Below are 17,912 nucleotides of genomic sequence, written 5' to 3' on the forward strand. Positions count from 1 at the left end.
AATTTGTTACGCATAGTGGAAAACTAATACAGACTATGGTACCAGAAGTGGGACGGTGCCATAACATGTACCTTAAGATGTAGGAGTGGCTGTGGAGCCAGATAGTGGGCACATGTTGGAAGAATTTTGAGGAGAATGATAGGGAAAGCCTAAATCACTAATTTTCTGTTAATTTGTTACTCAACAATAGAAAACTAATACCCTATGGATTACTGGCATTCCATTTCCCACTGTTAAGGAGCTCAGCAATGCATTTCAGCCCAAGGACATGACTCACCCAATCCCCAAATCCTATTTTTGAGGGTCTATTTCCTGGGACCATTCCTGGGACAAATTTCTGTATTTTTCAGGGTCCAGTCAGGAGAAAGAAACCACGGCAATTACTTTAACAGAGAATTGAATATAAAGAATTGCTAAGTAGGTGTAAAGTTGTCAACTACACAGCAGAAAAGGTAAAAACCCAGCACTAACTTATCATGGAAGCAGCTTTCTCCTCTAGGGCTGTGGAAACAAAAAAAGGGGGCTGGAATAATTAGAACTCAGAAGTTTGAAGGGAGGGTCCCACGGAGGTGAAACTCAGATCTCTGAGGGAGGGATGTTGCTTGGTAGGTGCTGGTGTCTCTGAGTTCAGAGGGTGGTCCCCATGGAGCTAGGACCCAGACCCCCGAGGAGAAGGCACAAGCTGGTGCCTGTGAGGGGGTGTGTGAGGCTGGTTCCATGAGTGACAGAGACATTGCAAACTGGTTTCAACTTCTGCTGTGGGAAATAAACTGCCGCCATCAGAGTGCAAAAAGTTGCTAGGAGATCTCCCAGGAACAGGAAGCCAACGGAGCCGAGAAGAAGCCCATAGGAAAGATAGTCCCCTTTCCTCCTCCAGCCTTGGGCTTCCCTTTAGTGTCCTTATTGGAAGATCTTGCTAGGGAGCCAGCTAGCAAAGCAAGCACAGGATTTGTCGGGTTCCAGACCTGCATCACACGGTAGGATATAGGAGGGTGGTTTGGAGCTGAGAGACGGAGAGCTTAATAGCTGGCACAGTCATATAGGTTCATACGTCACAACTGCAAAGGTCAGGAACGAATAACGCTGTGTTAATAGTGAGCCAGTAACTTACAGGAAAGGCTCCGGGTTTCGAGACCCACACAGGGTATCTCTGTTTTTGTTTGTTTGTTTGTTTTGGTTTGTCCTCATGGGTAAACTCTCCCCTTGACTGTCAGGCAGGATGTACACACTTATCCATAATGGAAGCAAGGGAAGGTGTCAGTTTTGCTTCCAAAGACAAAAATTATTAACATTTCATTGTTAACATGCAGCTAAGGAGAATCTACTATTCTTCAGTTCAGTTGTCTTCTTCTTTTCCAATTCCTCTCCCACTGAAACAAAACAAACAGACAAAAAGGTTTCGTACTTCTTGGGAAAGAGGCTAAGATTATCTAAATAATAAAAGAAAGAAAACAGGTGAAGTGGGGAAACGGAAAAATCAAAGTTATTCAGAGCTAGGCCTGAAGAAAGTGTTTGGAAATTGCGTGTGAGAAGTTCTGGAACTTTCTCAGGATGCAAGAAATTGCAGAGTGGAGGGAGTCGAGAAGAGCTAATGTGGGTTATGTGTTGGCTCTCCTTAATGTTCTTTAAGCAGCTGGAGTAAAGAGTGGAATCTCTTATTAATTATGTTTCACTATCTTATAGTGAGCTTTAAATGTGGCTCTGTGTTTATACTGGACATGGGCTCCTGGATTCTTAGGGCTGCATGACTTTATTTTGCTCACAGATGCGTTAACTCTAAGCTGAATTCTCATTACTCAGGCTGTTCACATCCCTGTCCATATTCTCCAGGAAAGATTATTGCACAGTCACCTGTTCTAACTAAAGGTTACCACTTCTTGTATGATTTATGGTTCTTTGGAAATTAACACAACTGCTTTTGCAAACAGTATCTTAGGGGAGGTAGGCAGGGCAGCCATTAGCTATTCTGATGAAACCAGGGCCGTATTGTGACCTCTGCTTCAGTTTCTTCCAGTGCTGCAATCAAGGTGTCAGCCAGGCTACTGCCCTTTCAAGGGGTGGCTGTGAGGAATCCCTTTCAAGCTCGCTGTCATGGGTGTTGGCAGGATTCAGTTCCTCTCTGACTGTTGGACTGAGACCTCAGTTCCTTGTAAGCTATTGGCCAGAGGCTTCCCTTGCTTCCTCATCATGTGAGCTTCTCCACAGAACGTTTCAAAGTATGGCACTGGTGTCATTAGAGTGAGCAAGCAAGAGGGCTGACCTTGCGGTCAGCACTTTCCCACCAGCCTTTGGCTGCTTGCAGGGAGCAGGAGCCTGTGAGATAAGGGAATCCGCAGATGGCTGTCCTTGGTTGTCTGCGTCCATGGTGGATGGTGGATTCTGGCGCCAGGAAGCCGTGGAGTGGGGGTCTGGGAAGCTTCAGCTTCTTGATATTCTCTGGACAACAGTTTCCCTGTAATAAACTTCAGGGATCTGTGATGAGCTAAAACTTTAGTGGGAGCCCAGCAGGAGCCCACCTGGGCTTTAACAATTTGTAACTTCTACTTGGTTGAAAAACCCAGGGAGTCATAGGCTAAAGAAACAGACATTTACATATGAGTGTCACTAAAGAAGCAGGAAAAGGGGATGAGGGCTTTTGGTTTTAACCCTATACATGCTGGGTTTAATGTAGGGCCACAGATATCATGGCCGATATTAATTAAAAGCCTATAACACCAGAACTGAGGTGGGTCCTGCCAACTGTACTGATACTAGGCACCAGGAACACAATGAAAGGACTCCAGAAAAATGCTACCCCCACCGTTACCCTCTGTTCAAAGACTCAAAATTACTTCACTCATGTGATACTTAACATGGGAAGAGGGGGAGAGAGAATGTCTTTTATCCCTCTGTGTCCCAGGGAGGCATTGTTCACTATTCTCTACAACTTTTCTTGGCCAATGTATCAAAAAGCTACTTGGCATTTCTGCATTGGTTCCTTAAATTTCTATTTATTCCAGACTTGGGACACTTGCTTGTCACAGGACCCCTCCCTAAAAATGGCAAATAGAGGGGTATATATTATTGTGTCTACAAGTAGACCTAAACCAGAACAAATAGAAACCGAGTCTCCATTGTCATCAGGATCTATTGCTCAAACCAAAAAGGCTCCTGATGTGTTTGACTTGACTAAGATCCATTTTAATCCTATGTACCCCAAACTAGGTTTAGGAGACCAGAAAATAACCCCCTCCCCATTCTTCCTCTCTCTCCCCAGTCACCTCTCATAAAAACATGCTTCTCCTGGATCTTATGGTGCCTGCTTCCCTGGTGGGTGGAGGTGCGGGCCTATTTGGGTCATGCTTAAGTTCACAGGGCTTAAAGTTTCCCAAACTGTAGTGTGCCCAAGAATATACTGGGGGAAAGCTATTCAGTATGCAGATTGCTGAGCTTCACTCCTAGATGTTGATTTCCTAGGTCTAGGAAGGGGCCTGAGTAATTTGCATTTTTAAAGTACCCCAGGTGATTTTGGTGGATGGGGTCAATGGGTGTCACTTAGAGAAAGACAGGCCTAAATGTCATAGGTGGATAAGCAAAAAGATCACATGAGAGTTTTAGGAACATGATTTAGAAGGCAGGGTGAAAAAGAGAGGAATGAAGACAACTTTGGAAAGCCATGGCAGTATGGTTTTCAAACTTTCTGCTCATGACCAACTGTAAAAAATACGCTTCAGATCACAGTGACACAGACATGAAAAAAGAAACAAGTATGCTTTCCAAAACAGCATTCTTCCATTATGAGATGCACTCCGTGCCTCTATCCTTTTCTCTTCTATCTTCAGCAGTCGCCCTCAGTGTGGGATTTTGTCTTGAAAGGAGCTTTGCCTGGTCGTCTTTACCCGTTCTCGCGGCCCAGGCTGGCTGAGCTCTTTTCACACTTCACTGAGGACCCTCCGCTCTCCCTCTCCTGCACTGGACAAACACGTCTCAGTTGCAGCGGCTGGTCTGACATGGGTCCGCCATGCTTCCCGGGGAATATCTGCTTGCTGTTTGGGGGCTCTCCTGTTCTCAGGTCTGCCAGACACTCCGCCGTTTCCCTCCGCTTCCTCCTGCACTGACCCCAGACCACACAGCTCTTGTGGCCGTGGGTGTTCATCTCCACTCTTTGGTGTTTTCAGGTCTGTGGAGAGACCTTGCCGCTGGGTTGTGTTGTAAACGTTGTCCATGAGTTTTTGCTTTTGCCATCAAGTTTCTCTGTTTTTTTGTGGGAATTTGGAGAGTCTCAAAACCGTGCTACTGCCACTGCCACTTTCACACTGATTTTCTCTATAATGTTATACAATCTGTGTATCTTTAAGCAATATATTTTGAATAGTTTTGCCTTGTTATTTGAAAGTTATATAAATAATCATGGTCTTCCATACCTTCCTTTTTGGCCAAACTTTATGGTTTTGAGTCATTCATAAGTTATAAGCTGATACTTATAACTATATTCATTCCTTTTTGCTGATGTGTTATATTATATGGATATATCACATTCTCCTGTTATAAAACCTTTTTCAGTTTATGCTAATTATAAAAAACACTTTGATGAATATTCTGTACTTGTCTTCTAATACACGTATAGGATCTTCTGAGGAAATATACCTACGTAGATGTGAAATGACATTATTTTTAATTTAATAAGGAAGTTGAACATCTTTTCATGTGTTTACCCACCAACCATGTTTCCTCCTGTGTGAAATGCCTGTTCGTGACCTTTACACATTTGTCTATGGGATAGTTTGATTTTTCTCTTATTGATTCAGAAGAGTTCCTTATGTACTCTTGATGCCAGCCCTGATATCAGTTCCCCTACATTAAACCCAGCAGATATGGGATTAAAACCAAAGTACTCATTCCCTGCTTACTCCCTGGCTTCCTGGCCCCAGAATCCACTATCCACCATGGAGACAGATAGCCAAGGATAGCCACCTGATTTCCTTACCATCCTCCTCCCTGTAATCAGCCTTACAAGGCCGAACGAAGGCTGGTGGGAAAGCTCCAGCAAGGCCACAGACTCTCTCCTCCCTGCAAACAGAGACATTCCTTGCAAATAAAACACCTCGCCTCTCATCTTTTGGGGAGATGAGACAAAACAAGAGAAATTTGAGGGCTCACTCTGGTCTCCTGGCTGACGTCAACTGAGATAAAACCTCTTTCCTTGCTATAGGCCTGGCATTTATTTTTATTTGGCCCTTCTTGTGCGGTGGGTGAAGAACCTATGTTTGGAGCCAGTAGCACTCTGAAATTTAATAATTCCTTGGTTATATGTTCTACAAATATCTTCTCCCAGTTTGTGCTTTGCCGTTTTTTATTCTCTCCTTGTCTTTTCAAAGAACACAATTCTTAATTTCTATGTAAGAAATTTTATCAACCTTTTGTTTATGAATTTTGCTTTTCATGTCTTGTTTATGAAATCCTTACCTACCCTGAGATTATAAAGATATTGTATATTCTCTTCTAAATGTTTTAAAATTTGGCTTTTTCATTGATCCATGTGGAATTGATTTTTGTATGTAGTTTGAGGTAAGGACCCAAATTTAATGTTTTGTACACAGATAATTGTTTCAGCACCATTTCTTAGATATTTTGTCCTTTCTCTATTGATCTGCATTGCTGAACATTTTTATGCATGCATGGATCTGTTTGTGGGGTCCCCTTTCTCTTTCACCGAGCTATTTGTCTATCTCTGCCCCACAATAGTTTAATGAGGAGAGCTTTAAAATACATTTTGATAGCTGAAGGACAAGTTCTCCCCTTCCCTAACCTCACAGGTGCTGCCTCCCTACCATCCTACCTCAAGAATTTCTCAACAATGCCTCTTTCTCTCTCTCCCACAAGCCAAATTGGAACAAAAACAGTCCCAGACTGCAGAACTAGTTTTCCTAACCCGCGTGAAGCTTGCCCAGCACCCTGTGTTGATAGCCATAAGCAGGTATTTGTTCCTAGGTGCGTTTGGAAATGCTAGTAGTATTATCTAGGCTTTCTGGATTTTTCCTATGAGCAAAAGCATTTAAAAAATTAATTGCTGGGGCTGGCCCCGTGGCCGAGCGGTTAAGTTCGCGCGCTCCGCTGCAGGCGGCCCAGTGTTTCGTTGGTTCGAATCCTGGGCGCGGACATGACACTGCTCATCAAACCACGCTGAGGCAGCGTCCCACATGCCACAACTAGAAGGACCCACAACAAAGAATATACAACTATGTACCGGGGGGCTTTGGGGAGAAAAAGGAAAAAATAAAATCTAAAAAAAAAAAAAAATTAATTGCTAATCGATTGTGGAGAAATGTCTGTGAGAATTGCAGGGATCAGATTAATCTCTATCTAATTTGCAGCTAGAGAAGTTAAGGCAGAGAGAGATTACAGAAAGCTTCTAAAGTAATCGAGTTAATAAGAAATGAGGTTGAAGGTGCCTGACTCTCAGGTTATTTCCTCCTCTTTACTGGGGAATGCTGATGGAGTGTACTCTTATACTGTAAAGGTCAGAGTGCAAACTAGTGTTACGAATGTGTCACCAGCTTTCTAGGCCGAGAACTGCCTTTGGGACTCAAGTTTCAGTGAGGACAAGAGGGTTGCAGCCATGCTTTCTTCATCTACATCTACAGACTGAAGTTGGGAGCTTCTCTCTCACTCAGCAGCTACCATCCATCGGTCACCTACCTAAGTCCAGAACTTCTAGGAAAAATGGGAGGGGAGAGGTAAGGCAGCAAGTCAAAGGGAAGAATGGCAAAGATCTTTGGAGGAGCAGGTACCTCAAACAGGCTTGAGGGGTTACGAGAAAACTATCTTTGAGTTAAGAGAACAATGCCTGATGGGGCCGGCCCAGTGGCGCAGCAGTTAAGTGCGCACATTCCGCTTTGGTAGCCCAGGGTTTGCCGGTCCGGATCCCGGGTGTGGACATGGCACAGCTTGGCAAGCCATGCTGCGGTAGGTGTCCCACATATAAAGTGGAGGAAGATAGGCACGGATGTTAGCTCAGGGCTAATCTTCCTCAAAAAAAAAAAAAAAAAAAAGAGAGAGAGAACAATGCCTGTACTGCAGTTATCTTAGGGTAAGAATTGGGATTCTGTAAACTCACCACGAGTGAGCTTTACCCCCCTCTTCTTCCTGGGCGCCCCCGCCCCTCCCCATCCTGGTCTCACCTCCCTTCCTCTCTGCTTACCTTCTCAGAAACTTCTGTTCTTACAGATGTCTTTCAACACAAGTTCTTTTTTGCTTTTAGAGGTTTTTACCCCACTCTAGTACTCTTGCTAGGGCCTCTCACAGGTTCTTCATGATAATGCCCAGTACAGACTGTAACATAGTAGCAAATGTTGAAGTTCACAGCAGGCTAGAGGAGGAAACATCTGCTATATTTTATCTTAAGTGTTTACCTACACACCCACGTATGCAAAGTCATTTAATCACAGGAGACATTATTGTCTTGAGGATTTAAGACATTTTTCTTTTGCTAAGTCAGATTTGCCATCAGAACTGTTGCTCTTTAAATAATGTAGGAAAATGTTTGTCATGCCCTGTCTTTAAATACCCACTAGATGTTGCTAAAGGGCTGAGGAAAAACCAATCTTCACTTTCATCCAAGGCTTCTGAGTTCCTGAATTTGAGCTCAAAGGAACCTTAGAGCTGTCAGAAATAGTAAAGATAAAAGCCTAAACCCAGAAAGAGGAAGCATAGCTTCAAAAGACAGGAAGGAAGTAAAACTGGCCGAGGATGACTGAATATTTATTTAAAGGCAGCATTGGCATAGTTGAAATGTGTGTATTAGCATTTTGATATCTGTTTGTCAACTAAAGAACAATGTTGAATCTTTAGAGATTATTGCTCCCCAGGCATCTGAAACTTGACTGAAGTTTCAAATCAGGTTTCAAAAAACAGTGCAAACATTCTGGGCATCCTAATTTTTTATTATTTTTAAAATGGCCTTTTTCCAGGTGCCCGGCTAGCTCAGTTGGTAGAGCATGAGACTCTTAATCTCAGGGTCGTGGGTTCGAGCCCCACGTTGGGCGCAGGCACTTTTTGCAATGCTTACCTCCCAACTTAATTTCTGAACACTCATGTAATCTCCAAAACAAGGTCCCTCACCGCTAAAATTATCTCTTTCAGATTATAAAAGTATCACATTACCATTTAAGCAACTAGGAAAATGTAGAAAATTATAATGGAGAAAATAATTACCCAGAACTCTACCACTCAGGGTGACTATTTATTTGTTAGCATTTAGCACATTTCTTTCCCTTCCAGTTTTTTCCTATCCTTTTTAAATATAAAATATTGTATATATAGTATATGTATAGATATATACATCCTAAGGAGGCTACGAAACATAATAATACGCTAGACAACACCTGTGATGTACTACCAAACTCAAGACGTAGAACGCTACCAATTCTTTTAAGTTTCCTGTGGACTCTTCCCCGTACCACTCACCTGCCTGTCCCAGAGAGGGAATCACTACCCTGAATTATCTTTTCAAATTATCCTTTTATTTTGAGTTTTACCATATATGAATGGGTCCTAAATAATACTGTTAAGTTTTATTTATTTTTAAGTTTTGTAAGAATGGTTTGTAAAACTCATTCACGTTAATATGTTCATTCCTTTTCTCAGCCATAAGATATCCCTCATATAATACACTACAATTTATTTAACCATTCTCCTCCTAATGAGCCTTTAGTTCTGTTCCCCCATGGGAGGATAATTGGGTTGTTTATATTTTGGGGCTATTATGAGCAATGTTACACATCTGTCCTGATACCCATGTGTAGAGATTTCTTTAGGAGTAGAATTACTGGGTTATAGGACGCTTGTTCTATGATTTACCCCAAATTACTTTTTATGTACGTAATGAGGTTGGAGACAAGGTTCATTTTTTTCCCATGTGGATATCCAGTTGTTCCAGCACCTTGTGTTAAAAAGGTTGGACTTTCTTCGTTTTATGACTTGGCATTTCCACTTGTTTTTAAAACAGTCATGGCATGTTCCCTGATAGATGACAACTGTCGGAGTTAATGTTGAGAAAGCATAATTAGACTATAAGGTGAGTGTTTGTCTCTTCTCCCACCATTTGTATCATGAAAAAATGTGAATGTGTGTTCTTTAGTTTAAAACATCACACTGTGAACAATGATTATGAAAGGGGAGGTTGGCTCAGTAGAGGAAAGCATTAAATGAGATGAGAGAAGTTTTCCAGACAGAGAAGGGGAAAGGACATTCCAGGTAGAAAGGCGGAATGTCACGTCACAGACACAGAATGCCATGAAGCTGGAACAGGCTCTTCAGTGGGTAGTGCATCCCAAGAAAGAGAAAAATAACATGATCTCTTTATGGCAGTTTAAAGTTGAGACCTGGGTGATCGTTTTTTACAAGCCAGTCACGTGACTAGGGAGGCAGTAGCCAGCCCTGGTGGCAAGCCTTGACTGAGGTAATTATGCACAGGCAACGCAACCCAATCAACGCAAGCCCAAGGAGAGCAGCCGTTATTTTGTTTTGTCACCTTTCTCCTTCAATGATCCTTCTACCTTCTGTCTTTCTTTCTTGTCCTCCGCCCTCCAGTCTTCCACCTTTCACGTGGTCTTCCTAATATAATGTCCGTATTGTCGAATGAAGGACTGACTCACTTTCCTCCAAGGAGGACTCTCAGAGAACTGAGACTTCCAAAACATATTCGACACATTCTTCTTTCTTCCCTGGTTCTCCTCCTCCCCTTAGCTGACCACAAGTCGGACCCCTCCAGAAGTGGAGTGCAGGGAAGACAGAGAGATCGGGGGAGGGAGGCAGGGAAGTTCTTAGGAAACTGGCGTCCAAGGTGTACCGGAGCCAGCTTACACTAGTTCCTAAGAGCCAATTGTTAAATTTTCAGGAATTTGCAAGTCAGTTATTAAATGTAGTCACGACTAAAAATTAAAGTACATAAACTTATAATTGAACAAATCATATTAAAAATAAAGGCAATGACTACAAAAACTCATTACTTCCTAATTATTCTGTTACACTTTACTATGGGGTGAGAATTTGTGGTTACCTAAGTGGAGAAGGGGAACCAAGAAAGAAGAAATAATGTGTAGAATAAGTTTTGGAGTATTTACACCACAGGAATCTGCAAATTCTACAAATTAGAGCTTTTCTTCCACAGACGGCTGGTTATTAAACATTTGCCAGCACAGCCCTGAGTGGTATTGTTCTAAGGCAGGTTTTCAATCTCTGGGTCTGGCATTTGTTTAAAGCTGACTCTTTTATAAGTGATTTTGTAATGTTTTTGGAGACCTGACCTACCACGGGTGACCCCTCACCTGCAGTTTCCTTGATCAGGGAGGACCGACCCTGTGTTGATCATCTCTCACTCCGTCTTGGGAATACAGAAGGCAGAAATCCACTCCATCTTCCCTGCTGAGGACTCTTCCCCCTCCAGACCGAAATTTGGGCAGGATGTAACCAGGCTGGTTCTCTCTTGTGCAGATCCCCTAGCTGGCTCGTGAGAAACTCTCTGCCTGAACAAATTCTGGTGGTGCACACCCATCAGTCCCTTTGCTCTACCATCAGAGCCAATCATGGTTTCTCACCCGTTAGCTTTCTCAGCTGTGAATCAGATTTAAGCTTCTGTCTGGCCAACTACTCTTCTTTCAGTCTTCTCGCATCTCCTCTGATGCTTTCCTCTACTGAGCCAACCTCCCCTTTCATAATCATGGTCCACAGTGTGATGTTTTAAACTAAAGGACACACACTCACATTTTCCCTAATACAGATGATGGGAGGAGAGACTAACCCTTACCTTATGGTCTAATTATAGTTCATCAATATTTAACTCTGTCACTTGTCATACATCAGGGAACATGCCATGACTGTTCTAAAAATAAGTGGAAATGCCAAGTCATTAAATGAGGAAAGGCCAACCTTTTTAACACAAGGTGCTGGAACAACTGGATATCCACAAGCGAAAAAAATGAACCTTGTTTCCTAACTCATCACATACACAACAAATAATCTGAGGTAAATCACTGAATGAAATGGAAAGTTAGAACCAGAGTGTTTTCAGAAGGAAAAAAAGGGAGAATATCTTCATGACTTTGGCTTGAGCAAAGATTTCTAACATAAGGCACAAAAAAGCACTGTATGGGTTCTTCAAATTCATGAACTCTTAGGAACTCAGAACGTGAACTCATTTGGAAATAGGTTGTTATAGTTGCAAACAGTTCTGTTAAGATGAGGTCATACCGGAGTAGAGTGGGCCCTACTTCAACATGACTGATGTCCTTGTAAGGAGAGGAGAAGCGACAGAGAAAGAGACGAACAGGGAGAACGCCTCTTGACGATGGAGGCAGAGATTGGAGCAAGTCATCTGCGAGCCAAGGAACGCCAAGAATTGTCAGCGACACCAGAAGACAGAGAAAAGCACGGAATAGATTCTTCCTAGAACCTTCAGAGAGCATAGTCCAGCTGATGCCCTGATGGCAGACGTCTGGCCTCCAGCATGGTGAAATAACGAATTTCTGTTATTTTAAGCCTTCCAATATGTGGTCACTTGTTATGGCAGCCCTAGGAAACGAACGTAAGCACTCAGCATAAAGGAATGAAGTTGATAAATTGGAAATCACCCAAATTTGCTGACCAAAAGACATTATTCAGAAAATGAATAGCCAAGTTAAACATACACCTGCCATAGGACCCAGCAGTTTCATGCTTTAGGTTTCTACCTAAGACAAACGAAAACATATATCCACAAAGAGACTTCAACAGAATGTTTACAGCAGCTTTATTTATAATAGCCCCCACGCTGGAAACAACTCAAATGTCCATCAGCAGGAGAATGGACTAAACAAATTCGGTATGTTCATCAATGTCATAGTACTCAGCAATAAAAAGGAATGAACTGATACAAACAACATGGGTGAATCTCCAAAACATTAAACCTAGTGAAAGAAGTCAGTTAAAAAAGATGCATACGGTATGATTCCATTTATAGAAAGACTACCCTATGGTCATAGAAAAACCACTCTGCATGATAGAAATCAGAAACTGCTTGCTTGGGGATAGGCATTGAGAAAGGACAGGAGAATGGAAATATTCTTTATCATGTTTTAAGTGGTAGTTACCTAAGTGTATATATATATATATATATATAGTCAAAAATCATTGAACTGCATTGTTTCACTACATCAAAATTCTGATTAACCTCTTGTGGCTGAGATTTTTGTCGTCTTCTACATTGGCAGACCTGCTAATACATTAGTCTAAACATGTTTACATGGCTTTTTCAGTTATACACAAAGAAATGTGTGTAAATCTGACAATCTCCTCAGTCCAAAACCAATTAAAATTTTTATATTTCTATTATGTATTATTTATGTAAATTATACTTTTAAGATTTGAGCTATTGCTTGCATATTACCTTTTCTACACATACAACTCCCGTTCTCCTCCTATAGGTTGCGTATGCTATTGTAAGAAATAAATATAGAAACATACAATGGACCAAAAAAACCCCACCACACAGTGAACTGAGCACTAAGGTCCATGCATTTCGTTAGCATATGCAAATTATACCTCAATAAAGAGAAGCAATAAAAAACAGTTTATGCTGTTCTGCAGTAGCAGGGTCGGGGGGGTGGGGGGCTCGCTGTGCTTGGTACCCTCTTATTTCCTCAATCCCCCTAACCAACCTCGAATGAACATACAGTCTAAGATAAAGCCATAAACTTGCTGTGTAAGCAACTGAGTGACAACCGTGTTTGCTATTCAAACACAATCTTTCGTGAAGTTTCATAGCTCTCACTTTGAGGAGATTGTCAGCTTTAAGCCTTTCCTATACGGAATTCCAGAGCTGTCACTGTTGTTTTGCTCTTTGCTTTATTCTGTAAACAATGTACCATGGGAAGCTACACATGTCCATATAAATATATCTGTATTTCATTCTTTTTAATGACAACACAGTATCCCACTGCATAACCCCCTATTGATGGACATTTAGGTTGTTTCCAACTTTTCAAAATTACAGTTGGTGCAAGTATACTGGTAACATAGGAATACATTTCCTAGAGATAGGAAAGACCATCTCTAAGGGTGTAGTAGGTCATATGAAACATTTTGATAGATGTTGCAAACTACTCTATAAAAAAGATTGAACCAGTCTGCTCTCCCTCCAATGGTGTATGAGAACTCCTGTTTTCCTCACAACCTTGCCAATACTGAGCATTATCAATCTCTTTTATTCCTGTCTTTGCCAACCTGATAGGCAAAACAAACAGATAGACCTTTCATTGGCTATTTTAATGTGTATTTATTTAATTATGAGTTAGGCTAAGCATCTTTTAAAATCTAATGCTTTAGCCAGTTACTACTACAGAGAAAAGATATGTGGAGAGGAAGACAGAGAGAGAGAGAAAGGGAGAGGGAGAGAGAGAAATGCAGACTTCTTAGCACTTGGGCCATCAATGGGTATTATTTGCTTGGATAAGCAGACAAGGACTCTTTGACACTTGTCGAAACCAGTTGATGAAATCAATGTCATCTCACCAGGCTGTTGCATTTGAGTCTCTAATTCTTTGACAGTCCATCATGTCCTTGTCAATTACTTTGCCAATTTTTGATACCACATTATACTGTGTTTATATAGGGAAAATCTAAGAATCCTTACAAAACTCTGACAACAGTGGTTTAACATTTGTGTGTTCCGATATTGTTGCTTTTTTTCATGTCATCATAAATTATAAAATGTGATGTATTTCTTATTCTTAGACAGATGATCAATGTATAACTGTTGCCCCTTAACTATGTCTCCTCGTATTTCCACTTCTAAATGAATATATTATTCACAGTCTACTAGTCAGAGCTATACAATGAATAACTATAATGACAGAGATCAGCAGAATAGCAACAACGTCTTACAGGCAGCCTGGGCCATGGGTTGGGGAGGCTTGTTGTAATTTACCGCTAGGCCTGTCGAGTCCTGATTCTCCTTTTTGAAATGCCGAGTGTTTTTGCCATCATCCTCTGCTGATTTCTTGGGCTTCATTATAATATATCTTTTTTGTCAGTTGCCAGAATAACAGATGCTATTCTTCAGAGGCTTTTCATCATGCAATATCAATTGTATATTAGGCTACTGTCTTAAACTTCATAGTACTTTTAACTTTTTGAAGTGTTTTTGTATCTGTTTTATGCAATTTTAAAGTAAAATTGAGCTTTTGTCTTAAATTCTGCACTAAGAAGGGACATAATCTGTAGGCGTTGTGGTCAGCATATCTCTACACACATGAATCAACTAAAAGGATCACTAAAAAAAACAAATTTGGGTACTGAACAAACATCTAATCCTGTGTCAACCTGCCTTTGTGTGTTCCCATGTTTGGCAGTGTTTGAGAAAGGGTCTCATGTATACTGACTTTTCTGGTTGCTTACATATTCTCATCCATTGTTTAATTCACAAAACAGTTCTAATTTGTGCTAAACACCATGTGAATTGCTTGGGTTAATGGACAGCAACATTTTTTTCTAAAAAAAATCTAAATCTTTGAGAAAATGAAGGTTCTTTTTGGAAAATGTATTTAGAATACTTGGTGAAACACTTTATATACCTGTAATGGGGGGGGGGGCGGATATTACTTTAGGTGAAAAATGGCTGTTGGATTTACTCTCAGAGATTCATATTGTGTTATATTTATTTAAATCAAATCTTCCATGAAAGTTTCATCTCTTACAGTTCTGGGATCTAAAGTCACCTGGATAGGATGTGAATGACATGAAGTTATAGGCAGGAAATAATTTTGATTATAAAAGTAAAATACATTGTGTAACCACAAACTGAGACTTCTTTTTCAAACTCCACACTTTCAAACAAGTCTCATTACATTACACCTTGTTCTTACTTCGCTTCCTGCTTAATGCTGGAGCTTCGTCTCATACCCCGCTGCCCTGCTCCTCAGCGTCCGGCACACAGGCCTCCTTCCTGTCCTTCCACCACGTTTCAGGCCTTCGCACTCATGTTCATCCTTTAGGTCTTAGGTCCTCAGAGAGGCTTTCTCTGACCATGTTCTCTAGCTCAGCATCCTACTTATTCTTTTCAGGTACACATCACTCCCTGAATTATCTCATTTCCTCATGCACTTGTTTATCGTCTGCCTCATCCTCTAGAAGGCAAGGCCAGTGAGGGGAAGGTCCTTATTCTCAGCTCTCCTTCAGGGAGCTGAGCTTCACTAGCATTTGTGGTTTAGCACACATGCTGTTGGAAATGATTTTGGAATTTTTCTTCCAAATGAAAATCTGAGGTGGTGGAGCTGACGTTTTACTCTTAATTCACCTTTAAAACAAGTAAAGAATTCCCAAATAGGACTTTCTCTTGAAAGACTTATAGCCTAAATGGAATCAAGCAATGAAAATTTAATTACGGTTCTTAACGATTACTTGGTTTCATTCTATGAATTTAGTACACATCCTACTTTTCAAAGATTCAAATTTTGATATAATCCAATTTAATTTTATTCTTCCTAGTACTATTTATTTTTACAAATACTTGTTGGTTTAAAAAGGATGTAATGCTCTTCTCAGTGTTTTCTGGCTAATTCACTCTGTATTAGTATCTATATTAACAATCAATCTATTTTCCTTTTAACTATGTGGATTTTTTCCCTTTTCTTGGGGTCTCTTTCACTCTAAAAAACTTCCTATTTCCTCTTTTTTATCCCATGATATTTAACTGTTGAAAGAAACCAGGTGATTCATCCTATAGAATTTTCCATAATCTAGATTGGGTTAATTTTATCCATTTATTCCTATTGTATCATGCCAGGGGGAACATATTTTGTTGTCTCACTTTTAGTGATGTTGAGATTGATCAGTGGACTTAACTGTCGTCAGCCTGGCCCATCATTACAAAATTCTCCGTCAGCCTTTCACCTAGGAATTTAGGGCTGACTTAAACCTGGAGAATGCAGGTGGAGACGTGTGAAAACACAGAGGTCTAGTTCTTTGCACATTTTCACTGCCTAGCTATCACAGCTGCTGATGCCTATTGCCTGGATCCATTGTTTCATGGGTTGCAAAATCGTGATTTTATAATTCTATCACACCTACTGTATTTGTTAGCTGTTATTTTTGTACAAAAACATTTCCCCCTCATCGACTCTTTGGTTATCTCAAAATACAGTTTGTGTGGAAAAGGTAGGAAAAGAGCTTTTTCTCCCCTTTTATTAATTTTTAGGGTAATAAAATGGTGCCTAGCAACCTTCAAAAGCAGCCAGCTATTATTTTTTAATGAAGGACTGGGTTTTTATGCATGTGATGTATTTCAATTTATTTGAAAGTTTTTAATTCAAACTAATTCAAAAGGAAGCTGAGCTACATTTCAACACTGTCTGAGTATCTGGATCCTGCCATACCTGTAAGGTCCAGGTATTCCTGACAGTACAGTTTCATGACTCAACTCACCCCTTTTATCTGCTTAAACAACTTGAATTACTTTTTTTTTTTTTTTGTCATTTGCAGCCTAGATTCTTAACACAGATCTGTCCTTTCTTCCAGCTCTGTCCTAAAACTTTGATTTTATAAAAACTTTGGATTTTATGAAAACAAAAAAAGGTTTCTTTAAAATTACACTGGCATTTACGAGGATCATCTCTGCCACTCCTTCTTTGCGCTTTGAATCTTGGCAACTCTCTCGAATAAAATAAAAGAGCTGAAGATGCAAAAATAACTGACTCTTTTCCACCAAAGGAGAAATTATTTTAAAAAGGAATTTGAATTTCAGGCTCAGAAGTTTTCTATACTTAACTAAAGTCACCAGACGCCTGGGGCACGTGCTATTACTATAGAAAGTCACTTTCTTGCGGAACCGGGTATGCACCTTCCATTGCTGGAAATCACACTTTTTAAGAAGCGACCACAGAGCTCCACGATGAAAGCAGGGGATGAGCAGGAGCGTGGACAGGAATTTAGGACTGATACAAACTTGGAGGATGTAAGTGGAGAGGTGTGAAAAAAACAAAGAGGTCCAGTTCTTTGCCTATTTATTACTGTTCTGCCTGATTTACAGAGCTGAGATGAGGAGTATTTAAGTAAGTCTAAAAAACCACCACCAACCAAGGGCTTTAAACAGCAGCGGCTTAAATACGATCTAAACAGAAAAATAAGAATAACGGCAAAGCCCTTCCATGTGGTGAAAAGCAGTGAACCGGGGAGTCAGAAAGCTCTAGATCCATCCATTTACTCCACAGCCTTCAGAGACCCAACACAGGCCGGACGCTGGAGATTCCCAGCTAACGCCAGACCGGCGATGCGGAAGGGGTTGTCTTGCCCTGACTTCCTCTCCCTTGGAAGGTGGAGCTCCCTTGGCTTCGTTTAGAATTGGTTTGAACTAAAAACCTTCAAGCAGATTGAAATACATCAAACATATATCAATCTAGTACTCCATTTAAAAATAATTGGCTACTTTTGGAGGTTTCTAGGCACCACTATAATCCTAAAAATTAATAAAGGGAAAAAAATAAGGCATTTATCCTGCCTTTCCTACACGATCTATATTTTAGGGTAACCAAAAAGTTGATGAAGGAAAACTACAAACGCATCCATTAGATCAGTTGATCTAAAATCTTCCGATAAACACGTGCGCTTCGCCTACCGCAGGGGACACTCGGGGAGGGTTCAGTAAGAGGGGGCAGCACTCGCTGGGCTGCGGGTCGGGCGGAGCCTCGCTCCTTCCGGGCCTGGGTCTCACAAGCACCAGCGCCCTGCAGGTGACTCGGCCAGGGCGCCGTCCCTGCCGATGGCGTTAGGCCGGCTCACCCCGCAGTCGGTCTGCGGCACCGCAGCCTTTCCGGCCCACGTGCCCGCCAACCCACGGCCTCTCCGCCTACCGAACAAATAGGTGAAAACGCCGACAGCTGAGGCTCTGACGTACACCGCGC

At 41.3% G+C, this 17,912-nt stretch overlaps 1 protein-coding gene, 1 long non-coding RNA gene and 1 other non-coding gene across 3 annotated transcripts in view; 2 read left to right on the plus strand and 1 right to left on the minus strand.

Moving 5' to 3' along the window:
• The window catches only part of ANKRD31 (ankyrin repeat domain 31), a 174,520-nt gene that overhangs the window by 30,232 nt on the left and 126,376 nt on the right, over positions 1-17,912 (plus strand). The window lies entirely within an intron of this gene.
• LOC139075368 (uncharacterized) lies at positions 327-17,870 on the minus strand. Its single transcript, XR_011525723.1, has 3 exons — positions 17,627-17,870; positions 7,181-7,311; positions 327-1,370 (listed from the first exon to the last, which is right to left on the minus strand). It is a non-coding gene; the product is annotated as an uncharacterized lncRNA (long non-coding RNA).
• On the plus strand, positions 7,952-8,024 carry TRNAK-CUU (transfer RNA lysine (anticodon CUU)). The gene has a single exon. It is a non-coding gene; the product is annotated as a tRNA-Lys (tRNA).

This window comes from Equus przewalskii, chromosome 13 (assembly GCF_037783145.1).
Source record: "Equus przewalskii isolate Varuska chromosome 13, EquPr2, whole genome shotgun sequence".
Lineage (NCBI taxonomy): Eukaryota > Metazoa > Chordata > Mammalia > Perissodactyla > Equidae > Equus > Equus przewalskii.